The sequence below is a fragment of the Narcine bancroftii genome, chromosome 2 (assembly GCF_036971445.1).
Source record: "Narcine bancroftii isolate sNarBan1 chromosome 2, sNarBan1.hap1, whole genome shotgun sequence".
NCBI lineage: Eukaryota > Metazoa > Chordata > Chondrichthyes > Torpediniformes > Narcinidae > Narcine > Narcine bancroftii.
The window spans coordinates 56,796,469-56,823,611 of record NC_091470.1 but is presented as its reverse complement, the minus strand read 5'-3'; the positions used below and the strand labels follow the sequence as shown (position 1 = coordinate 56,823,611).

Genomic DNA, 27,143 nt, shown 5'->3' with positions numbered 1-27,143 from the left:
CTAAGAAACATGGGAGCAAAGAGCAATACCAAAATAATACAACTTCAAAGTAAGTTACGGTAAGATTTACAGCCCCCAAAAGTACTGCTTATTGAATCTGGCTTTACTTACAGTACATTTTTAACTTCAATAACACACAGAATTACCACATCATGAATATACATGCTCACATAAGAGAGATTCAGGCACTAAAGTCAGGACATGGTGGATTATTTTTTTCTGCTGTTATCAGGCTGATGTGTGAGCTAGCATAGTGGAAGCTACCAAGACAAGGGGAGATTTTTTTTGTGCTTGCTGCTTTCACCATGGTGCATCCCCCTTATGGGTAGAGGGGCTATGCAGACCCTTAAAGCCTGGGGCCTCTTGTACTGTTCCAACAAAGCCCAACAGAATAGCACATCATATCACACATTATTGCATATTATATCATATCTGGGCCTAATGTTGGATTTAACAACTTCAAAAAACCAGCCAACTTGCATCATATGTATTTCTAATCTATAGTTCAGATACAAGGTCATCGATCTATAACATTAACTCATTACCCTTTCTCAGCCAGCACCATTGCCACTTATAACATTCAGTCTCTCTTGGTCTCCATAATATTTATGATATTCTTTTTGCTTCCTGGACCTCTCCTTTCCTACAGTTTAAAATATATTCGATTTCCAACTCTTCCATGTTCTGATAAAAATGTATTGCCTTGAAACATCAAGCCTACTTCTCTCTCACATTCAGATTTCAGATTTATTGTCAAAGTACACCCCGAGAAAGTACACATACAACCCCGAGATTCTTTCTCTGCAGGTGAGGCAGAATTACCACTTATTGGTAGTGCAAAACAAAAACTGTACAGAGCACATACATGTAAACAAATAAAGAACTGTAAACAGATAACAAATGTAAATAAATTGACTGTCCAATAGAGAGAATTTTAAAAAAATCAATAAAATGCACAATTAAGTCCTTAAATGAGTCCTTGATTGAGTTTGTTATTGAGGAGTCTGACGGTGGAGGGGTAGCAGCTGTTTCTTAACCTGGTGGTGCGAGTCTTGTGGTACCTATACCTCTTTCCTGATGGCAGCAGTGAGAACAGAGCATGTGCTGGGTGGTGTGGATCCTTGATAACTGTTGCTGCTCTTCGATGGCGTTCCTTGTAGATGTTCTCAATAGTGGGGAGGGTTGTCCTGGGCTGTGTCCACTAAATTTTGTAGGGCTTTACTGTCATGGGTATTGGTGTCCCCATACCAGACCATGATGCAGGTGGTCAGCAAACTTTCTACCATACATCTGTAGAAATTTACCAGAGTTCTGGTACCATTCCAAACCTCTGCAAACTCCTGAGAAAGTAGAGTACCATTAGTGTGTTGGGTCCAGGAAAGATCCCCTGAGATAGTCACTCCCAAGAACTTAAATTTGTTCCCCCTCCCTACCTCTGATTCCCCAATGATCACTGGGTTGTACATCTCTGGTTTTCCCTTCCTGAAGTCAACAATCAGCTCCTTAGTTTTGGTAACATTGAGTGCAAGGTACACCATTCAGTTTTCAATCTCCATCCTATTTGCTGCTTCATCACTTTTCTTTATACAACCCACTACCATGGTATCATCAGCGAATTTGTAGGTGTAAAGTGAGTAGAGCAGGGGGCTAAAAACGCAGCCCTGTGGTACTCTGGTACTGATGGAGATTGTGGAGATGTTTTTACCAATCCTCACTGATTGTGGTCTGGAGGTGAGAAAATCCATGATCCAATTAAACAGTGTACTGTTGAGTCCCAGGTCAGCTTTGAGGGGATGATGGTGTTAAATGTCGAACTGCAGTCGATAAAGAACATCCTGATGAATACATCTTTACTATCTAGGTGTTCCAGGGCTTTGTTTAGAGTCAGTGAGATGGCATCTGCTGTCAACCTGCTGCTGGGATAGGCAAACTGGAATGTATCCATGTCACCACTCAGACAGGAGTTCCACAGATGCTGTCTGGGTGACTGAGTCCTTCCAATGTTTTTCATTTTTATTTTACAATGCCAGTATTTGTAATAATTTTCTATTTATAAAGTTAAATCTGCTCAGAATGAATGTCTAACATTTGTTCTCTTCATCAAAGCATCCCTTTCGAATTCTTCTGATGAATATACCTCAGCAGCAATGTTTACTGCGACATTCTCAAAAAGGAGCCATCCATGCAGAATATTTGTGCACCTCTTTATTTTGTTATTGTGGGAGATCAATATGAGAAGAACACCTTCCTCTGGCCTGTAGTACCACTCCATCCCAGGAGGAACTGGTGGATGGTGAGAAGTAAGAAAATGAGCAATATCACACACGGGCTGCAGTCTGCTGAAGACAGATATCGGAACCGAGATGTGAGAGGGTGATGAGGCCGCTCTGCTATCAGGTTTGGATCTGGAGCTCAACTATTTTTTTCCCCCACTCACATACCACTTTAAGTAATCCCTTACTAACCACAGAGTACCAACACTATACCGAGCCATTCCATGACCACACTTCAACAAGTCTGATCACCTAGCTGTATTTCTACTCCCAGCATAGAAGCAGAGACTGAGCTCCAGGAGTGAAGATGGCGATAGTATGGTCAAGGTAGGTGGACAAGCATCTGCTTTGAATCGGCGAACTGAACCATATTCAAGGACTCAGACTTGAATGAATATGCAACATGTGTCAACAACTTAATCAAGACTTGCGTGGACAAGTGTGTGCCCACATGCACATATCCAGAATTCCCCAACCAGAAGCCTTGGATGAATCAGAGGATTTGAGGAAGGATATATTGGCTTTGGAGACAGTCCAGATGAGGTTTACTAGGTTGATCCCTGGGATGAAGGGGTTGACTTATGATGAAAGATCAAATCGTCTAGGGTTGTATTCGCTCAAGTTCAGAAGAATGAGAGGAGATTTTATCGAAACATATAGGATTATGAAGGGTATGGATAGGATAGATGTAAGAAGGTTTTTTGAGCTGGCCGGGGAAACTAAAACGAGAGGACACAGCCTCAAGATTCGGGGGAGTAGATTTAGGACAGAGATGAGGAAAAATAGTTTTTCCCAGAGAGTAGTGAATATTTGGAATTGTCTATCCAGGGAAGTGCTTGAGGCTGCTTCATTAGACATATTTAAAATTCGGTTCGATAAATTTTTACATGATAGAGGAATTAGGGGATATGGGGAGAAGGCAGGTAGGTGGATGTTAGGTCATAAATTAGATCAGCCATGATCGTATTGAATGGCGGAGCAGGCTCGATGGGCCATTTTTGGCCTACTCCTGTTCCTACTTCCTATGTTCCTGTGTTCCTATTCACAACCTGCTGAGGGCGAGATCAAGGGCATTTAAGACCATGCATTCAGATCTCTACAAAAAGTCCAGATACAACCTGTGGAAGGATATCTCTGTAACAAAGTGGCAATTAAGGAGGAAGCAGGAGCCAGAGATAGATACAAGCCGGCTACAGCAGGAAGTACATTAAAGCCTACAAAGTGAGGATAATCATCTTAGATGGCTGTGATGCTTCATACCTAATGAGCTGAACACCCTCTATGTTCGCTTTGAGTAGGAAAACACAACAGTGCATTCCAGAATCCCTACAAAGGCTGAGGACCCTGTGATATCTGTCTCTGAAGCCAAAGTCAGAATATCATTCAAGAGGATGAACCTTTGAAAGGTGTCAGGCCCTGACAGCATACCTGACAGGGTAATGAAAATCTGTGCCACCAACTAGCTGGAGTCAGCACATGTCCTGATAGCATGGACATTTTCAACCTCTCACTGTGGCAGTCAGAGGATCCCACCTGCTTCAAAAGGGCATCAATCATCCCGGTGCCCAAGGAGAGCAGGGTGACCTGCCTCAATGACTTACCCCCAGTAGCACTAACATCTACTGCAAGGAAATGCTTTGAAAGGTTGATTGTGGACAGAATTAACACATTCCTAAGCAAAGGTCTGGACCCACTGTAATTTTCCTATCAACACAACCATTCCATAGCAGACACAATATCACTGGAGCTCCACTTAGGTCTGGATCACCTCGAAAACAACAACTCATACATATGGCTGCTCTTCATCAATTACAACACAGCCTTCAACACCACTATTCCCCTCAGTGCTGGTCAAGAAGCTACAAACCCTGGTCCTCTGCACCCCCCTCTGCAACTGGATCCTTGAAGACCACACTCAGTATGAACTGGAAACAACATCTCCTTCTCACAGGAGGTGTGCTTAGCCCACTACCTACTCACTGTACACCCATGACTGTGTGGCCAGGCACAATTCCAATGCTATCTCCAAATTTGTCAATAACACCATGGTTGCCGGCAGAATCACAAACACCAATGAGGAAGTGGACAGGAGGGAGTTAGATCAGATCAATGAGTGATGTCACACCATCAAACTTGCACTCAGCAATAGCAAGACCAAGGAAATGATTGTGAACTTCAGGAGGAAATCAGGAGAACACGAGCCAGTCCTCAATGAGGGTCAAAGACTTCAAATTCCTGGGTGTCAACATCTCTGAGAATCTGTCTTGGAGCCTCCACGTCAATGCAATCATGAAGAAGGCATGCCAGTGGCTATACGTTATAAGGTGTTTGAGGCGATTCAGTATGTCACCGAAGACTCTCAAGAGTGACTCTAGTCTGGTATGGAGGTGCCAATGATGAGGACAAGAAAAAATTCCAGAGGGTTGTTAACTCGGCCTGCAACATCACAGGCTCCAGACTTTACTCCATCAAGGACATCTACAAGAGACGGGGTGCTAAGAAAGCAGCCTCAATCCTCAAGGACCCCCATGACGCAGGCCATGCCCTCTTCACTCTGCTACCATTGGGAAAAAAGTACAGGAGCCTGAAGACATGCATTCAGCGACACAAGGAGAATGTCTTCTCTGCTGCCATCAGATTCCTGAATGATCAATGAACCAAAGACACTGCCTTACCTTGACTTCTCTTGCACTATATTCATTTATTTTTGTAAGGTGGTTTACATACATTTTTGCACTGCTGCAAATCAACGCATTTCATGACTTGTTAATGACAATAAATTCTGATTCTGATTTAAGTAAAGCTGCTGTCTCACAGCTCCTGTGAGCCTAGTTCAATTCACATTTCTGATGCTATTTGTGTTAAATCTACATATTCTCCCTACGATTTCATGAGTTACCTTGCAGGTGTTTCTAATTCCTACCTTATCCCAAAGTATGATGACATGTAAATAAATTTTCTACTGTAAATTACCTGTGGTGTTGGTCAGGGGGTGATAGAATTGTGGGGAATTCATGAGAATGAGAGGGAGCATAAGGTGTAGGGGAAACGTCGGGAAAGAGATGAATGGAATTGCTGTGATGTTCAGTATAAGTTCAGTAGGCTAAACGGGATCCCTGTCTGTCACAAGAAAATATGAAATATAGGAAGGTCACTGTGCTCTTACACCTGATACCACTCAACATTTCTTCAGACACTGGCACTAAGAAAGAAGAGGAAACACAAATGAAGTCTACACTGCATCTGGTAATAACTGCCGAAGTAGAACAATCAGAGGGAAAATATGGCAGAATGTAGCCATCTTAAATTAGTCTATACGCCTTGGACAAATGAAGATTCTTCCAGAGAAACCTCGGAGCCTAACCAGCAGACTGCCCACAGCCAGAGAAGTGTAGCATATTGTAATGCCAGTCCTTCAAAGCTCTCCTATAAATGAGATGTCACAGAGGTGACTTTATTCATTAAAAATTACTAATAAAATACATTTATTTCAACCAATTGTTTATTGTTTGACTATTAATTAAAATGGCAATAATAATTGAAATTTTTGTTTCACTTGGACAACTGATGATAATATTGATAATACAAGTGCTTGGTGTTGATGCTTGTTATAATAAGTCTTTGCTGTTCACCGTGCTCCTCTCAAAGAGAAAAGCGTTCCAAATGATTTCACCTCCATTCTGTATCTAAAATAACTAGCACAATTCATTGGTATTTCTCTGGATTAATATTGTAATACTTATCCAAATGACCACTACCTTGATAAGGACCTGTAGGTGGTAAGACATTATATTACATAATGATTATTGAACATAATGTCTGAAGTCCAGTTACATTACACCAGTTATTGAAAAATAATTATCCCAGAGAGCTTGTCATCACTGAATTTTGCTATGATTGGCAGGAAATGGATTATGATCACTTAATACTTTGAGGAAGATGTCACGTTTTCATTGTATTAATATCAATAGGTTAGAAAATTATTCAAGACTCGATAAGCCCTTTGCTCAAGGCACAAGCACAAGGTACACTTTGGGATTTATTGTCCAAATCATATCAAACAATGTTCCTTCTAAATAATAATATATCCAAGAAGGGAAGTCACTTAAAAATACTGATACTTCCAATTTTATATAGGGTTGGGCTGTCGAACCAGATGCAATCTTGACTTGAACTGCTTAGCCATGGATGCAGCAGATGCAACTTGACAATTATCAGAAAATCTGATGACCTCCTAATTTAATTGAGTAGGATTATCCTGTGCCAGACTACGCACATCTTGGCAATAATCAGCACACAAAGGAGTCAGATAACTGGCCCTCACTCGTTCACTGATCACTTCCTCTTCTTTATGACTGCCTGTGGAAACCTATGTGTCAAACTGTTTTCTGCATTACTGAAATGAGTTAGCTTTGGTCTATGAAAGATATTGATCTGCTCAGGTATGAAATCAAAACACAACCATGGTCAATCTAAATGTGAATGTGAAATTACATTATTTCTAACCCATTGTTGGCCATTTTCATGATTTTTTTGGAGGGAAGCTAGTTGAACATAAACAATATACATACCAAACAAGAGTGAATTCCATCTTCAGGCATCTCCACATTAAGCTCTGCCAAGTGAAAAGTTTCAGATCCATCCGACTAAATGCAAAATGAGCCACTTGGCTACCACTGGCTTTGTTGCGTCAGCTGCAGTTTTATAAGTAGAAATTGTGGCATTGGCAGAACTTGAATTTTCTAATGGAATTAATAGCCCATCAACACTGACTCACATCTGGAGAGGAAAAGTCCATATTTCGAGGGTATATCAATTGATCTTCAGAGATGACCAGTAAAGTTACATTTTCAGTGATGCTTTTGAATGTTAATCATATTCAGTGTTATAGCACCTTGAAGATCTCTTTTAATCAGTGGATGGTGTGAACCTTAATCAAGACAAATGAGCACTGGGATATTTACGACTCTATAACAGATTGCCTCATAGCCTTTTGGCTTTGGCATACTTTCAGTACTAAATGCTGTCACTAGATAAAAGCATTTAATTGCATCAGTAAGACATAACATTATTGCAACAAGATTATGAATATACTGCACCCTTTTTTATCATGTGTTATATTTATTATTAAATAGTTGCATTTCATCATATTTCAGAATATTTGACCTTTGATAGTAGTGACAAAATTCTCAACGGCATCTCTCCAATTTGCCACACATCTGGAGCCAAAATAATACAGCAAGGAAACAAGCCCTTCAACCCAACTTACTATAATGCACCAAGGCACATTCTTGAACTATTGCCATATGGCTCATATACCTCTAAATTTTTTGTATCCATTGATCTACTTTTGTTAAAATTGCAATTAAATCCATTTCTACCACTTCCTCTTGGTAAGTAATTCCATGTATCCATTACCCTTTGTGTATGCTCAGGCTCTCTTTAAATCTTTCCCCTCTCATCTTAACCTATGCCCTCTACTCTTAGATTCCCCTTCACAGGAGAAAAGGAAGGGGCTATCCAACTTATCTATACCCCTCATGCCTCCAGGGAAAACAATTCCAGCCTATCCAGTCTCTCCATATAACCAGTACTGGCTGTTATGTTCCTTTTATTGTAATAAAGAAACTTGGGTTCTTTTAAAACAACTATACTTTATTAGCTACAGAACTCATTCATGACCATGTGGAGGTATCCATCTTGAATCCAAAAGCTGCTACAAATGAGTTTCCAGCCCCCTCTAGTGATCAGGAGTGTCACTACATCCCCTTTCCTTGAGATGTTTAATCGAAGAACATGATACTCTAATACAGTATTAATTTCAATTTAAAGTTCAACACAAATGTAAACACAGCATCAGCAGTACAACCTTTTTAAGTGTTCAGTTCTTTTCTTTTTGAGATTCATTCTGTCAGGTGCTTTGATATGGCATGTGGATCTTCTTAACACAGGTGCTTGTGTCGTCTACTACTGTCTAGTACTAATGGTGTTTCCTCTGTTGCTGTGCAGGCTGGATCTTATGCATTTGTCTGTTCCTGCAGTGTTTCTTGCATTTTCAGCAGGCTCTTTCAATTCCTCCTCAGTATTTGACCATCCTCTGTTCTGGCAATGTAGGATCTTTGATTTACTTTCTTCAGAACAGTAGCCTTTTTGTCCCGTGTTAGAATCTCACTGTGTCATGTTGTGTCAGTAGCCCTAAGCTTCTTGCTGACTTGTCATCATTTGCTTTTTCTCTCCAATGTAGATGCTTTTGCTTCCACTTGACATCTCAGTGCTTATTTGAGTCTGCAGAGTACCCAAGGGTAGTGTGTAGTCTACATCCCATCAGAACCTTAGTGGGAGACATGGCATGTTCAAGTGGCAAAGCTCTGTAACTCAATAAAACTAGGTATGGTTCACAGCCACTGTCTCAAGCTTTCTTGAGCAACTGTTTAACTATGTGCACTCCTTTCTCTGCTTTACCATTTGACTGTAGATTCAGGAGACGTCAAGGAACATGTCAAAAATCATACTCTTCTGCAAAGTTCTGAAATTCTCACTGTAGACAATTTGAGCAATTCTATGTCTTGTAAAGATCAATTTCATATATTTGATCACACAAGCAGCAAGACATGTTACGAAGCAGTGCAATCTATGGATATTTTGATTGATAGTCAATAACAAGCAAGTAATTATTTCCATCCATGTGGAACAAATCAATCCCAACTTTCTGCCATGGTTCCGCTGGTAAGTCAGTTATTAACATAGATCCATTTGTCTGCTTTGCATGATATTTCAAACAGGTCTCACAGCTGGAAACCATTCTGTCAATGTCAGTATTTATCCCTAGCCAATAAACAGCAGTTTTCTTTCCCTCCTCTTGCATTTTTCCATTCCAAGGTGCCCCTCATGCACCATTTTCAGCATCTCTTGTCACAGTGATTGAGGAATGATAATTCTGCTCTGTTTAAGTAAATGGGCTTTAGTCCATTGACAATACTCAGCTCAGCTCTGATGTTGCAGAATGGCTGACATTCCCTTCTAGGCCATCCTTCATTCAGATTCTTGATGACCTTCTGTAGAGTTGTGACCTACTGTAGAGTTGTGACCTTTTCTGTTTCAGCTGTGATCTGCTTGAATTTCATGTCAGATATGAAAAGAGATTCAGTGATCAGTTTCACGTGGAGATTCACATCTATCTGTGTGTGGAACTCTCATTGTGTGCTTCACTCTGCGTCATTGCCCTGGATAGTGCATCAGCTACCACAATAGGTTTCCCTGGTGTGTACACCCTCTTGACTAGGCTTAAGTTTTCACATGCTTTGTCACCCAGCAAAGATTCATGTCCATGTGAATTTATAGGAGAGCTTTGAAGGACCGGCATTACAATATGCTATACTTCTCTGGCTGTGTTTGGGATTGTTGACAAGAAAGTGAGAGAGAAGTTGCTGCGAGAGACAGAGCTTACCTTAGCTGGAGCTGTGAAAATATGCCATGGCAGTGAATTAGCTCTACAGCATGCAAAAAAGTTCAGTGAGAGAGCAAAAGCCAGTGAAAATGAAGGAATAGTTGTAGCTTTCTATGGCTTTATCTTCATTGCCTTGATGTCGTGCTCACAGATCAAATTGACCTTTGCCTCTGTGCCAACTTGAAAGAAATATTTTCTCCATTTGTTTGCAATGACACAATCCACGTATCCTGCTAAACTCAATTCACACTTAGCTGTTTAGTGTCTGTTGGTTTAGAGTCTTCCTGCACTACCATGCCAATGAAAAGTGATTCACTGAGAGCAGTTTCTTCTATCGTGTGTACAGTGAGCATGCTTTCACTTCTGATTTGCTTCCCTTTGGAATAGCATTGCATTGCATAATAATTCTGCCCTTTGCATTTATTACAAACTTTTCCATAGGCTGGGCATTGGTGCATGTTGAGTGCCACATCATTTACAATTGAATGTGTCTCCATCTTTTTCTTTTTTCTTTGGCTTGGCTTCGCGGATGAAGATTTATGGAGGGGTAGTGTCCACATCAGCAGCAGGCTCGTTTGTGGCTGACAAGTCCGATGCGGGACAGCCAGACACGGTTGCAGCGGTTGCAAGGGAAAATTGGTTGGTTGGGGTTGGGTGTTGGGTTTTTCCTCCTTTGTCTTTTGTCAGTGAGGTGGGCTCTGCGGTCTTCTTCAAAGGAGGTTGCTGCCCGCCGAAATGTGAGGCACCAAGATGTACGGTTTGAGGCAATATCAGCCCACTGGCAGTGGTCAATGCGGCAGGCACCAAGAGATTTCTTTAGGCAGTCCTTGCACCTCTGTCTCGGTGGCCAGTGGAGAGCTCGCCATATAACACGATCTTGGGAAGGCGATGGTCCTCCATTCTGGAGACGTGACCTACCCAGCGCAGTTGGATCTTCAGCAGCGTGGATTCGATGCTGTCGGCCTCTGCCTTCTCGAGTACTTCGATGTTGGAGATGAAGTCGCTCCAATGAATGTTGAGGATGGAGTGGAGACAACGCTGGTGGAAGTGTTCTAGGAGCCATAGGTGATGCCGGTAAAGGACCCATGATTCGGAGCCGAACAGGAGTGTAGGTATGATAACGGCTCTGTATACGCTAATCTTTGTGAGGTTTTTCAGTTGGTTGTTTTTTAGACTCTTTTGTGTAATCTTCCAAAGGTGCTATTTGCCTTGGCGAGTCTGTTATCTATCTCGTTGTCAATCCTTGCATCTGATGAAATGGTGGAGCCGAGATAGGTAAACTGGTTGACCGTTTTGAGTTTTGTGTGCCCGATGGAGATGTGGGGGGGGGGGCTGGTAGTCATGGTGGGGAGCTGGCTGATGGAGGACCTCAGTTTTCTTCAGGCTGACTTCCAGGCCAAACATTTTGGCAGTTTCCGCAAAACAGGACGTCAAGCGCTGAAGAGCTGGCTCTGAATGGGCAACTAAAGTGGCATCATCTGCAAAGAGTAGTTCACGGACAAGTTGCTCTTGTGTCTTAGTGTGAGCTTGCAGACACCTCAGATTGAAGAGACTGCCATCCGTGCGGAACTGGATGTAAACAGCGTCTTCATTGTTGAGGTCTTTCATGGCTTGTTTCAGCATCATGCTGAAGAAGATTGAAAAGAGGGTTGGTGTAAGAACGCAGCCTTGCTTCACGCCATTGTTAATGGAGAAGGGTTCAGAGAGCTCATTGCTGTATCTGACCCGACCTTGTTGGTTTTCGTGCAGTTGGATAACCATGTTGAGGAACTTTGGGGGAGGCATCCGTGGCGCTCTAGTATTTACTGTTTGCTATATCTCATTTTTTTTAATGTGTGTGTCCAGACACTGTGGCTTGGCTATGCTTTCATTTTCACTGGCTTTTTTTTGCACTCTCACCAAACTTTCTCGTGTGCTGCAGAGCTATTTCACTGGCATGGCATATCTTCACAGCTACAGCTAGGGTAAGCTCTGTCTCTCACAGCAACCTCTCTCTCACATTCTTGTCAATAATCCTGAACACAATTTGATCATGGATCATTGATCTTGCACCAATCCAAAATTGCATGTTGTTGCTTTTAGTTTTAAATCTGTTAAAAAATATCTCTTCCTGCAGCTACATGCACAAGTGAAACACGTGCCTCTTGAATATTTCATTTTACTTTGATGAACAGTGTTCATCAAACATCTCAATAACCTTGTCAAACATGCCCTGGTCTTCTGCATCAGCAAAAAAAAAATGTATTAAAAACCTCTAGTTCTTGTAGTTCCTCCACAGTAAATAGAAATGTAATTTTCCATGCATCAGGTTTGCTATTGAGTCCAGTGGCTTGAAGGTACACCATGAATCTTTGTTTCAACAACCTCCACTTGTGGTCAAAATTACCAGTCCAATTTACAGCTTCAGGAATCTTTACACTATCCATATTTCTGCTGATTACAACTAATACACACTCTGCACACTCCTGGTGTTTCTTCCACTCCTGGTAACATGTGATGTTTATTTTATTGTAATAAAGGAACTTGGGTTCTTTTAAAATAACTATATTTTATTAGCTATAGAACTCATTCATTACCATGTGGAGGGTTCCATCTTGAATCCCTGAGCTGCCACAAACTAGTCTCTGACCCCCTCTAGTGGCCAGGGTATCACTAGCACTCTATCACTACAATGACAACATGCTTATGAATCCTTTCTGCATCTTCACTCACTCAATCACATCCTTCCCAACAGAATGGTGAGAAGAACTGCATGCAGCATTGCAGATGCAGTCTCACCAATTCCTGGTATAGTTGTAACATGCTGTCCCAATTCTTACTCAAAGAAAGCAAGCATGTCATATTTTCTTCACCACCTTGTCTACCTGTTTTGTTGCCTTCAGGGAGCCATGTACTTGTATTTCTAGGTCTCTTGGTTCTTCAACACTCCCCAAGGTCGTGTCATTTGCTCTGTTCATCCTCCTTTAATCTAAATTCTCAGCATGCATAACTTCTTACTTATTCTCACACTAACTCTCTCTCTGTATCTTCTGTATATACACACACTGTGTGTGTGTGTGTGTGTGTGTGTGTGTGTGTGTGTGTGTGTGTGTGTGTGTGTGTGTGTGTGTGTGTGTGTGTTAAATCAATCCCTCTACATAACATCTACATCTTGGAATCTTCTTAGTCACCTCTTCAAAACACTCAATTAAATTCTTGAATTATAATTTGTTGCACACAAAGCCTTGTTGAATATCCCTAATCATTTCTTGCTTTTCCAAATCCAGATAGATTCTCTCTGTCCCTCAAAACCCTCAGTAATTTACCCACCAGTGATGTTTGGTTCATCTGTTTATTGTTTGTTGACTTGTCCTCATAGCTCTTCTTAAATAAAGGCATATCATTAGCTACTCGCCAATTTTACAGAACTTCCTCCATTAGTTAAGAGGATACAAAATTTTCTGCACAGGCCCCTTGCTTCCCACATTGTCCAAAGGTATATTTGGCCAGGCCCCAAATATTTATCCACCTTTATTTCTCTAATGACTGCTAATACTTCCTCTTTGGGTGGCATGGTTTGCATAGCAGTCAGCTCAATGATATTTCAGTGCTGGGGACCCAGGTTCAAATCCAGTGCTATCTGTAAGGAGTTTGTACCTTCGCACTAGGTCTATGTGAGATTCCTCTTTGTGCTCCGGTTTCCTCTCACCCTTCAAAGTGTATGGCATTGTAGCAATGTTCCCTTTAATTTTTAGTAGTCAGTAGGCCTTTTCACACAGTGGACAAGCAATGTCCCAACTTGGCATGGGTGAAATTCCCAGAAAGACAGGATCTCCCGCGCCTTTCACATCACGGTCCAAATTCCCTGTAATTTGCTCTCCCTGGCAATTTAGGGGAGGTACTGCCCCCAGCAATGACGTAGTGAGTGACGCATTACACACTCACAGAAGTCCCAGCAAAAGTCAGATTGCACAATAATGGCAAATGAGGCTTTTCCAAAAATCAATAAAACTGATGTTATATGCTTAAATTAATTGAGAAATTCAATCCACAATCCTATTACACAAACACCTCTCCTATATACTTCTTCCTTGATTGGTAACGAAGCACGCAAGCGCTGACATCACGACTTGGCCATTTGCTGAGTCAGACTGCAGGGAGAGGGTGGCCCGGGAAATTACCCAGGAATCCCCATTTTACACGGTGGTGTGAAAAGGCCTACTGTGTGCAGAAATCTTTACGTTGTGCAAATTTTTTTCCTGTAACAAAAGTATGGACACACTTAATGCTTGTGGAAAGGTAAACATGAAATTCTTTCAAGATACTTTTGTCACAGAATTGCACAGAATAACAAACATATTTAAGTCACTCAGTTATTTTCTCTCCCCCCTGTCTTTGGTACATAGCCATTCTTTGTAAACTCCATCGAGATTAATAGAACTTCCTTCTGATTGATAGCTTTTGATTTTCATTAGGATATTCAAATGACATTCACCTAAACGGTTTCTCAGCTTGTTTTTAAGTTGATTCATTAGGCTGAAACCTCGCTCAAAGTCCGAACTAGATGCAAGAAAGGTTCCCCCAATGTCTATCAACTTTGCAAGGTCGCATAATTGTTCATATTGAAATACATATGCCACCATTTGAGCAAAGTTTGAAATCAGTTCAGATTTAATTTTTTTCTTCAACAGAAAATTTGAAATCATTAAACTGTCTATTATACTATTTGCATCTAGAAAATCATATTTTAAACATAACACATAAACTTGTTTATTACCAAATGTTAAGTAACAATCTGCAATTGCGGAGAAATCATAAGCTTGGAAATTAAAAGAAAGGAGAGATTGTGGCGGCACACATCGTGACGCAGGCGAATCGACTCTGTGTTTGTCATGGTCGAGGCAGCGGAGCAGCTGCGTCAAGATGGCGCCACCAGGTTTTGCTTCCCTCGTGGGCATAGGGGCTGCACATGCGCACTCGACCACGTCGTCATGTCACCGCCAGCTCAGAGGTGGGACTTGACAGCCGCCTTATAAGGCGCAATGCGGGCTTTTTAAAAGAAACCATTGGAAACTAAACTGATTTCAGCACACAGTTCTGTTCTCATTTCCTCCTAGTAGCCACCACTATAATCGACGAGCCAAGACAATTCTGGATTCTGCACCACGGACACTGCAGCAGTTAACACAGTGGCTATGAAACTAGCACTCTTCTGGATGTTTCGTCCACACACTTAGAAGCGGAAGCACAATTCCACCTCCAGCAGATCACATCCAACTCAACAATGTTCTACCACGTCATCAGTGTCCTCGACCAAGAGACCATAGCCAGAGTAGACGACCTGATACATGACCCCACGGCAGAAGGTAAATACCCAGCTCTCAAGAAGCTTCTCTAAAGTACCTTTGGCCTGTCCAGGCACCAGCGTGCCACCTCGCTCATACACCTAAACGGCCGAGGAGACAGGGCATCATCTGCCCTCATGGACAAAATGCTCACACTAGCAGAGGGCCATAAGCCGTGCCTCATGTTTGAGCAGGCTTTCCTGGAGCAAATGCCAGATGACATACATCTCCTGTAAGCATTTGAGGATTTCTCGGAACCATGCAAGGTCATGGCCAGGGCAGATGTCCTGTGGTGCACAAAATGCGAAAACGAGTCCATCATGAACCAGGTGTCATGCCCAAACCCCAACCGGGCACAACTGTGCTCCAGCAAGCTGGCGGAGGCACCAAACATGGCCTGGTACTCTTATCGCCAGCGCTGGGATGTAAATACAGGCAACCCTGCTCGTTTCTGGAAAACGGCCAGGCCAGTCACCGCTAATGGCCATGATGGCTGGCCACATCAATAGCCTTTTGCATGTCACCAATAAAGTTAGTGGCCAACGGCCCCTGATCGACACAGGTGCCGAACTCAGTGTCATTCCGCCAACTGCACTGGAGACACGAATGCGACCATGAGGCCCAGACTCTGGGTGGCGAATAACACCACCATCAAAACCTTCGGCACGTGCAATGTGCAAATACAGCTCAGCAATGAGAAGTTCTGGTGGAATTTCACACTAGCTGCTGTGGGCATATCATTCCTCAGCGCTGATTTCCTTCGGGCGCACAGCCTGATGGTGGACGTGAAAGCCAAACACCTAGTTCACACCCGGACTTTCCCAGACCATCCAACTCGAAACTACTGTCACCCGCAACCCAAGCGTGGCCGCAGTGAAGACCCCTAAGGATAAGTATAGCCGCATCCTTGACGAATTCCTGGCTATCTTCAGACCACAATTCACTTCTACCATGCCACAACACGAGGTGCTACACTACATACTGACCCAGGGGCCCCCGCTCCAGACAAACTGCAGTTGGCAAAGAGGAATTTTCCCAGATGCAAGAGTTGGGTATAGTCCACAGGTCCGACAGTCCGTAGGTGTCCCCACTACACATGGTCCCAAAGTCCTTGGGAGGTTGGCGGCCCTGTGGGGATTATCACCTCCTTAATCACTCCACCACACCCGACCGCTACCCAGTCCCACACATACAAGACTTCACGGCCACCTTCACGTTGCGAAATTGTTCTCCAAAGACGATTTGGTACATGGCTATCACCAATTCCCAGTCCACTCGGACGACATTGGCAAGACGATTATTATCACCCCCTACGGACTTTTTGAATTCCTCCACAAGTCTTTTGGTCTCAAGAACGCGATGCAAACTTTTCAGTGGTTGATGGATGCAGTGGGCAGAGACTTGGACTTTGTGTTCATCAACCTGGATTACACAGTCATCGCAAGCAAGGACTACAAGTAACACAAGGACCATCTCCACAGACTTTTCGCCCCCCCCCCCTGTCAGAGTTCAGACTCATGGTCAACATGGCAAAGTGCCAATATGGGAAAGACTCCATGCAGTTCTTGGGCCACACTATCACTGCGAATGGGGCAGCATCGTCGGCAGAGAAGGTCACAGCCTCCCCGACACCCTAAAAGGCCTCCAGGAATTCATGGGAATGGTTAACTTCTACAACCGATTCATCCCGGGGGCAGCTTTCATCATAAGATCACTGTTTGCCATGATATCAGCCAAAAGCAAGACCCTAGCATGGACAGAGGAGGCCATTGCAGCTTTCATCACGACAAAGAACGCCCTGGCCAACACCACCTTGCTGGTTCATCCCAGATCCAACATACCCACGGCACTCACCATAGACGCATCAGCAACAGCCATCAGGGGCATCCTTGAGCAATCCGTCGAAGGTCAGTGGAGGCCGCTAGTCTTCACCTGCTTCCCGCCCACCCCCCCCCGAAATTAAATTCAACATGCTCTTGGCACTTTACCTGCCTATCAGGCACTTTCAGTATTTCCTAGAAGGCAGGCAGTTCACAGTGTTCATGGACCACAAGCCCCTCACCTACGCTTTTGCCATGGCCAAGAACCCTTGGTCAGCATGCCACCTATCTTATATATCTGAGTTCACCACCATCATTTGACACCTCACCAGCAAGTACAACGTCGTTGCCGACATATTCTCCTGACCTGCCATCCAGTCCTTATCCTCTGGGCTGGACTACTCCAAGCTGATGCAGGCCCAAAATGAGGACAAGAAGACACAGGCTTTCCACACCGCCATCGCTGGCCACCGCTTCAAAGATCTCAGCCTGCCAGATGCTCAGACACACTCCTGTGCGATATCTCCACTGGCGCACCGCGCCTGGTAGTGCATCAGCAATGGAGGCACCAAGTTTTCAAGGCCATTCACGACCTCGCACACCCGTCCATAAAAACCACAATCCACATGGTAGGAGAGAGGTTCATGTGGCAAGCCTTGAGAAAACAAGTTGCACAGATGACATGCAATTGCACCCAGTGTCAGGCATCCAAAGTCCACCATCATGTCATGATCCCAGTCCACCAGTTCGATCCTCCGAAGAGACGGTTTGAACATATACACGTTGACATCGTAGGCCCACTTCCCGTCTCCTGGGATGCCCAGTACCTCTTCACAGAAATAGACCACTCCACGAGATATCCAGAGGCCATTCCTCTAAAGGACACCTCAACCGATTACTACGCCAGTGCACTACTCACACATTGGATCACAAGGTTTTGGATACCAGCCCACATAACCACCAACAGAGGGGCACAGTTTACATCAGCACTGTGGACACATCTCGTAATGTTTCTGGGCATCAAGCTGCACCACACCAAAGCTTATCACTCCCAGGCCCACAGACACAAAGAGCATTTTCACTGCCACATGAAGTCAGCCCTCCTGGCCTTTTTAAATGGCCCCAATTTGGTGGACATGCTCCCCGGGTCCTTCTGGGCATCAGGACAGCACCTAAACAGGATTTACAGGCATCCTCAGCTGAGTTGGTTTACGGCACCCTGCAAACCCTGCCAGGTGAATTCTTAACACCGTCCTGAGATTTAGACACTGAGGGGAAAGCATCATTACAGGACCTATGGGACAGGTTAGCCTCATTTGCAGACTTTGTATCTGTCCACGGCTTGCATTCCTCGTCCCCCCAACGACCTTATGAAGGCCCATACAAGGTCCTGCTCAACTCTGGTAAAACTTTCACACTGCCCATTGGGGGGTAGGGAGGAACTGTTCAAGGCAGACTGGCTGAAACCAGCACACCTGGACCTCAGCCAGCAGATCATACCAGCACAGCCCAAGCGCCGAGGGCGAACACCTAAGGGCACGACCCCACAGCACCCATGGGCAGCAGGACACCAGAGCCGGTTCTGGGGGGGGGGAGGGGCGGTTGAGTGGCAGTGCACTTTGCGACACAGGTGAACCAGCTCCATATTTGTCATGGCAAGATGGTGCCACCAGGTTTTTCTTCCCTCAGGGGTAGAGCGGCCGTGCAAGCGCACTCGGCTGCATTGTCATGTCACCACCAGCATAGGGGCAGACAGTGCAGGCTTTTAAAAGTAAACCGTTGGAAACCAAACTGACTTCAGCGAGCAGTTCTGTTCTTGTTTCCTCGTCGTAGCTACCGCTATAAGGTGTAGGTTAATTGGATGGCACGGGCTCGTAGGCCAGTAGGGTCTGTTACCATGCTTTATGTCTAATTTTTAAATTTTAATTTAAATTTATGTTTCTGGATATCATTGTCCTCTTTCCTGAAAAAAATACTGTTTTGCCTTCCTTGACCCCTGTTCTTCTACTGGCTGCCCAGCCGACTGCTTATTTGCTCTAACTTTTATATTTACCTTAACTTTCTCAGTTGCCACACAACAACTTTGGCTCCTAACCCCTTGCCAGGCTAACAGAATTTACACAGTACACTCTACTCTTACCTAGAATTGAGATAATAAAATGGGTGGTTCATCTTGTCCTCTTGCCGTTATTTCCAGTTCCAAAGCCATTATATTCATAGGATTATTCTCCATAATTTTACCTCCATAAAAGCACCTTCAATGAGATTCTACTACCAAATTCATTGTCCCTCCCTTAACCGGTCAGTATTCTGAAAGGAAAAGTTCCTCCATGACAATGTGGTTTGACCAACCATTCCCTTTCTGACAATATTTGCCTTGAGACACAAATAATGTTAATCTAACCCTTCCATCATCCAGAAATTCAATCAATTCATCCACGTGATGCAGTTATTCACTTATGGGCCTAAAGCAAGCAAATGGGACTAGCTTGGGTAGGCAACCTAGTCGGCATGAACAAGTGGACTGAAGACTGTAAGTCTCTATCATACCAGTTATTGCAATTGGAGTTCACAATATTGTCTCAACTATACTGGAGACACCAAACACTATTTTGGTTCACAGAGAAGACCCTGAGCTTCTAGTGACCTGCTACTTTAATTCTCCACCCCTTTCCCATTCTGACCTCTTAGTCTTCAACTTCCTTTGGAAGACCAACGAGTCCTGAAGTAAACTGAAGAAATATCATCTCATTTTCTGTTTCAGTGTATTGAAGCCCTTGAGCTTTAATAGTGAAGGTATCCTTCCTTTTTAACTAATTTCATTGGTGTGGAAATACCTCTCTATTTCAAATACTTTGTTTTATCTTTCTGACTCTAATTGATGTTTGTAAAGTAATTAATCCTTGATAACTTTGATCTGCATCTTAAGATAGATATTCCCTCTGTTCTCTCTACTCACGATCCTTTCTGGAAATTAACTTGCTTGTTTTCTCACTTTTCTATTTCTCATGAAAAATTTTTGTCCTGAAACATCGACTCTGATTCTTTCTCTACTAAAGTTGCTTGACCTACTGAATTTTTCCAACCCTTTCTATTCTTTGCTCAGATTTAAATAAAGTTTAGTAATTAAAAAAAACATCTCATTTTATTTCATGAGGATGTAAGTTACTTTGGAGCATTATTTCTCATTGGAAAACTTTCAATTGATAATTTTCAATTTCAAAGTGCTATAATAATCTGTATTAGGTAATGTAATTTATGGGCGAGAATGAACAGAATAGAAAAAAAATTCTCCAGAATTGTGGAGGAATTGGATCTCAGAGCCAGACTTTCATCCCTGAATATTTTAATCCCAGTGAATCAAGAATATTTAAGAAGGCCACTAAACTTGTTTGATTTGCTGTCATTCCTTGCTTTTTGAAATATTGAAGCAGATATTATAGCTGAATAAATCCATTATAAACATATCTTTATATTGTTAATATGTACAGGCCTCATCATTCCGTTCGTAATAGATTTCAAATACTAGAACATTTCATCTTCCAACAGAGTTATAAATGATGTATTCTTGAAGAATCAGCCGAAGGCAGCTTAACTAGCAATTGAAACATCTGGTACAGAGCTCCTCTATTTCATTATGAGACATTTACTATCTGCCACAAGAAGCAGTTCCATACTTCAGCCTGAGAGCAGAGCCAATTGAAAGGTCTTTCCCACTTTCCAGGAGGTAATCAACTGGTGAATGCTTGGAACAGGAACTTCTCAGAGGTATACAATTCTGAGACAGCCTTCCAAAAGCTCACAAAAAAAATCACAGATTAATTAAACTTTTTTCCATGGAGTCAGCACCGACACATTTACTTCAGAAAACCTTTTTGTCAGACATGCAAGGCAAAATGATACCTAGAGAGGTAGTAAATTCTATTTAATATCATATTCAAATGGGATCCAATACTCATTTCTCATTGCTCATCAGGACTAATTTATTCAGATACCCTGTGGGAATTGATCGATACAACAAAAAATTTTCGAAGTAAAAGGACTGATTCAAAATAAAATACAGAGCACCAGATAATTCTGAATCAACTTGGCTGAGAAATTTAGTTGGGCAGCAATTTTTAAGCCTTTAATGATTGATTTTGAATGTTTAATTGATTGTAGAATGCACTCAAGGGCTTATAATGCTCATAGTATTTTTGCAAACTTTAATTTGTCAGGTCTGCTCACATTTTGTCACTGCACATAAAGTATATAGAGTCCATATTGTTTACATCAATCCCCATGCAATGCACAACTATTGGATTCCTTGCAAAATTGAATTGACAAGCAGGCTACATGCAGAAAAGCTCAGCTTAAAGCAGAAAGGTGCCCTGCACCGGTGCAACATAGAAGGATCATTATCACATGCAGTTTTGATGAGAAATCATTTGGAACTAAGCACAGTTCATTTTTCTGACTAGATGACAACATTTAGAAGTTTTGTACTAAGTTTATATGAAATATGAGCTCAAGCTTGCTTTCGATTTTGTTAACAATCAATACTTTAACTAGAGTTGGACACAAGGAAAAGGCAAAGATAAGGGCAACTTGTGGTGGTTGGGGTGGGAAGCGCTCTATCATACAGTCTATTCCCACTTCCACTTTCAACCATCCAGGGACTAATGCACTGAAGGCTAAAGTTTTAAATCTCATGCTGATTACAAAGTGTAAAGACAGAATTTCAGCCACTCATCTATGTTTGCACAGAACAGTTTTGGAGCATGTGCTCACTTGCATCCTATTCCATACAGAATACCTCAAATATTCCCTGCTCAAATAATGAATATATTTTCTTGAAGAGAGAGCCATAAGCACATAGATTTTCCAGAACTGCGTACTTTCCAAAGAGGTATTGATCTAAAATGTAACCTCTCTCTCTCGCTCCACAGATTTTACCTGGCCTGTTGAGTATTCCAGCCTGTATGTTTTATTGCTTCAGATTTCCAGCATCTGCTGTTATTTTTCCTTTTCAAATGAAAAACTAGTATTTTTATTTGACACTCAGTGTCATTGTCATTATATTCACCAGCAGAAATAGCCTAGGAATCACTGCTGGGCATAAAGTGAAATGGAAAAAAAAAACACAATGAACACTACCGGGTCTAAGACTATATGCTACAAATATTGTCTCCCTGAGAACAGGTTTAAAATAACAAGTTATTGCACTTCCACAAACGCAAATACAATAATATTGAATAATGCTATCACCTGCCTCTGTGAGTAAGTACATCCTGAAGTCACTGAACAGAGTGTTTAACCTTTTTACTTATCCTTGTGGAGTGCTGTCACAAAGATATTGGCAAAAGCTCTTTATTTGCCTTTCAATGCAGCATCGACCAGTCTAAAGAAATTTTCTACAAGCTCCTCCTTTACCATTTTAAGGCCAAAAGGGTTAAGCAAAAAATATGAATATAGTAACTAATGATAACCTGTCTGCAATATCAAAACCCTTGAGTGCAGATGAAGAAACATAACCTTAATTCCCCATAGTGACAGTCCCGATGTTGTCTGTCATTCCTCTAGCCACTCCGCTATAATCTGTCTTTCCTGCAACCTGCTGTACACAAATTACGGAAACCAATCAAAACAGGACAAATATACTTTAAATATCTGGTTAATTAATATCAACTATTTACCCTTGAACATTCCTTTCCTGCCTATCTGCAAGTACCTTTGCTTGATATACTAATTCTATCTTGCGCACCACTGTGGGAGCAGCCAGGTTAAAGTACAGTATGTTTATTCCCTCAGTCAGCAGTATGTTGGAGCTTTAAGCTTATGTGGCTTGGCCCTGGATTCCATCATCTCACCACGTGGTACAGTCCTAGCTAACAAACTACAAAAATATGTAACAGCATTATCAGTTACACCATAGTGGGTATACAAATGCTCACAGTAGATTCATGAATCAATACTGGGTAGAGGAAACTAGAGGATCTAGATTTACGACTACTGACTTATCAGTCAGTAATCTAGTAGAGGACTGAATGTAATGTGTGCAAGTTATTTGAAGATGTTGGCTAAAGTGAAAACTAAAGTCAAAAATGGGAACATTATGAGCTTGCATCACAGCTGGATGAATGAGTAACAGACTTTCTGATCTACAGGTTATTCCCAGAGATGAACACTGAAACAAACATCAAGTACTGCTGAAAGATCATCAACTTGATGAAAGATATAATTTGTTCAGCCTGAAACTTGCTGGTCTTCCATTACTATAAGAATTTAGAGAAGAAGTTGGGGCAGTGATTGGGCACAGAGTCATTCATGTACAGGGAGTATAGAAGGGGGCTGAGTTTACAGCCATGTGGGACCCTGGTGTTCAGGGTGATTATGGAGGAGGTATTGTCATCAATCTTCATTAAATGTAGTTTGCAGAGAAGGAAGTTGTGGATCCATTTACAAAAAAGGGGTTACTGAAGCCAAGGGCTCAAATTTTTATACAGCCTCAACGTGACTTTCCAACTTCTACACTCAGTTCCGTGGTGAATGAAAACAAAAATGCTATGCGCCTTCTTTACCTACCCTCTGCCCTACCCCCACTCCCCATACCAATTGTGTTATTGTGTTCAGAGAGATGTGATCCCTCTGTTCATCAATGCTCTCTTAAACTTTGAAAAGGATACAGAAGAGATTTACCACGATGCTGCGTGGATTTAGAGAGTATGAGCTATAAGAGGGATTAGACAAACCACTCTTAGGTTGGAGAACCCACAAAGTGCTGGAGGAAACTAGGTTGTTTGCTCTATAGCATTGGTTCTCAACCTTTTTCTTTCCACTCACATACCACCTTAAATATTCTGCTACTAACCAGAGCACCTATGCCATCTTAAAGTGGTGTGCCAGAGGCTAAAGGAAGACCCAAAAGAAATTTATAAAATTATGAGGTGGTATGAGGATGGAATATGCTACCTTGTGGACTGGTTAAAGCAGATACAATAGTAGTATTTAAGAAGCTTCTAGATCCATTCTCAAAAGGGGTCCTATGCACCCCACTGCCTGTCCCACCCTCCCACCCCAGCATTTAGATAAAAGGGGCATAGCTGAAAAAGGTTGAGAATGGTTGTATAGCCACATGAATACACAGAAAATGGAGGAATTGGATAATGTGCAGGCAGAAAACTTACAGTTTAAATTGACACTCTATTACGGCAGAAATAGTCTTTTTTTAAAAAGACATACGGCACAGTAACAGGCCCTCCTGGCAACACGCCTATTCTGCCCAAATACCACAATTAAGCTACAACCCCTGTACGTTTTGAAGGGTGGGAGGAAACCAGAGTGCCTGGAGGAAACCTAGAATGTGTGAAAAATCGAAAGGGAACTTATTGGGGGCTTTGAACAATTCTGCCAGGTGGATGAGGATGTTAGTTGAGGAGAAATGTTTGGTCTTTGTTCTAGAAATACATGAAGGGCCCAATACATTCCCGATGGGGTTTGGAGATGTACAAAGACTGGATGTTCATGGTGAAGAGAAGGTAGTTAGGGGTAAGGAAGTTGTCAAAATAATGGCAGGCATGATACATATTCTGGAAGTAGATGGGAAGGAACTGTATAAGGGGAGGAAGGATGGAGTTGAAGAATAAAGAGATAAGTTCAATGGGACAAGAGCAGAAACTGACAATGGGTCTACCCATCAGAACCTCCATTGTGTTTGTTGATCTTAGGTAAGATATAGAAGTGGGCAGTGCAAAGTTGGAGCACTATCAGGTTGAAACCTCTGGAGCGGTGATCTCATGATATTGTTAAGAGTCCAGAGAACCCCAAAACCCAGCACCAATAGAAATTCACCAAGACAAATGGTTACTTAAACAAAAGTTGCTTTTAATTTTCTTTAAACATAAAAACAGGATCAAACTTTAACTTATTATTATTAACTTGACCCCCTTCTAATTCTAAATGCACGCGTATGCATCGTGTATATGCTCAGGAAAGTTCTTTGCTTTAATAGTCCAATCATTCACTTCTCACTCCTCCAAGTTCACCGGTATCAGGCAATTCTTCTACTGTGCACAGAATTTAACATTTATGAATTTTCACCAGGCTCTGCTGCTTAAAAGTACATAGTTACCACTCAGGAAGGTTCATGTTTGTTTCAGAGAGAGATTTGTTGCTTGTTGGATACACACACAAACTGATTTCTTACAATCAATCACTTCAGTGTCTTGCCGAAGAAACTTGCCTCATCACGTGTTTTCCAAATGATAACCTCTTCTTCCAGGTAACCACAGAGTTCCTCTTGTTTCCCTTATTTCAGGAGAAACACTCTAGCCAATCATTTCTTCTTGTAAGGATTACAAGGGTTTTTTTCAACAGGATGAACTCAGAACTCACAATCTGTCTTCAAAATGGGTTTTCAACAAGCCTGCCAACTTGCCATGTTGCAGCTTAAAAAGTCACTGTAAAACTGACCTCTCTCTTTCTAAGAGAAGAATCCTGTTTTCTTTTCTCTCTCTCTGCTTGAAAAAACCAGAACCCCACCCAAGGCTCCAAATCTAATCCTTGAAAGATCTTTATCGGCACTTGCACCTAATTCTTAAGTTCCTTCCAAAGCAGTTCCATTGTCTTTTGCAAAGCCACTGGTACCTGTATGTCTGGCTTCAGCAAAGCTCTTGCATCTTAAATGAGATGTGAAGTGTAAGTATCTTTTTGTGAAGTGACTTACACTAAACCCTCATAATCTATCTCTTTTAAAGACATATTTATGTATAATATAATATATAACCCGTAACAATATGATGTGATCTTTTGACTAAGTTATACAAACAATAAATTGGGGTGGTTTCGTTATGGGTTTGTGGCCATTACATAACATAGATGCAAGCATTTTTATTTGAATATTGTTAAATTGTAAACTCGTATTTTTTTGACTATTATTCTTAAATTATTAAAATTTAGTACATTGAAAGTTTATCAGATGGTTTATTTTGTGGAATGCACACATTTCTAAATGTGAAATATCCATTTATTGCTACAGCAAAACTAGAGAGAAATTTTCTGACTACTGTCAATCAAAAGGCTGCGTCTCTACGGCTTGTTAAAAAAATTCCACATTCTCACCTTCCCCAATTCTTTGATATGAATAAATAACTGGATACTATCCAATCAGTCATATGAATGAAGCATTGTGTTTATGTAGTGTACAGCAAAAATCACACAACAACGAAAGCCAAAATAAAAACACAGAGCATTACAGGAAAGATAGTGTTGAATCAGTGAAGGACAGGTGGTTCAGTCTGCCAAACAATGTAATAACTCATCAAGGCAGTAGAATATTATCATCAATGGAATATATAAAACTTCCCAGTTTAACTGTAATTAACACCAAGTTAAGTTGCCATGCTCCAGTTATGAAATGAAAAAATATGCAATATTGTTGTCCATGCATTTTTGGTATATTGCAAATAACAAATCTGCTGCTCACAATCTTATTGTACAAGTAAAACTCCACCAAACAAAATCAAGACAATTCTTTAAGTCAGTGACAAACCAGATACAAATTACACTGATCTTTGATCTAATAATACCATAAGAACTTATGCTTGAAGCTTTGCTCATTTTATTGGGGCAACAGTTAATACAACATTAAACTATTAAAATAACTAAATGTTTTATACACCAAAAAGATACCTTATTCAAGTTATCTGCAAAATAAAAATCAATTAATTCCAAATAATTATCCACACCTTTACAAAATTGCATTTTCATATTCATATCTTCAGAACACGTGAGTAGTTCGATGCATTCCCACGATCTATCTTTTTGCTAAGTCTATTTTAATTTAAATGCAATTAAGGGTTTGAAATGAGTTTTATGTATTCAATAAAGCCCTGCATCTGACAACTATCATAAATACAATTTTCCAAAAAATTAATTACAAGCCATTAGGGTACAAATCATCTTATTGCGAATGTTAAACTACAAAATCACTTCTCTCATTCTATTAAAGACTCAACACTGATTTAAAGTAGCAGTCCAATTTATTGTAAGTGGTAAATTTTTAAGAGACATTATAAATGCTTCGACATGAAAAGACCAAAAGATTATTGCTAAAAGCAGTAATGAGTAAAATATTTTGAAATGGATTAACTGATGAATTTGTAAGGAAATTCACTGATGTTCACAAAATGTATAGCAAAAGATTGTTGCAAATAACTCAGATCCTATGTGCAAGTTCCCCTGACAACACTAGATGACAAAATTATGGCTAATGTCATAAAAGTGTTATGACTTGTCTACT

General features: G+C 41.5%; 1 protein-coding gene across 9 annotated transcripts in view; it reads right to left on the bottom strand.

The window, feature by feature from the left end:
• Window positions 1-27,143, bottom strand: part of LOC138753571 (neuronal PAS domain-containing protein 3) — a 1,142,342-nt gene that overhangs the window by 712,067 nt on the left and 403,132 nt on the right. The window contains exon 1 of one of the 9 annotated variants that reach the window (XM_069916747.1): window positions 6,845-7,192. The exons of the other annotated variants lie outside the window; for them this stretch is intronic. The gene's annotated coding sequence lies outside the window, so the exon portion shown is untranslated. Of the gene's footprint in view, window positions 1-6,844; window positions 7,193-27,143 lie in introns of those variants that run through there. 9 annotated transcript variants of the gene reach the window in all.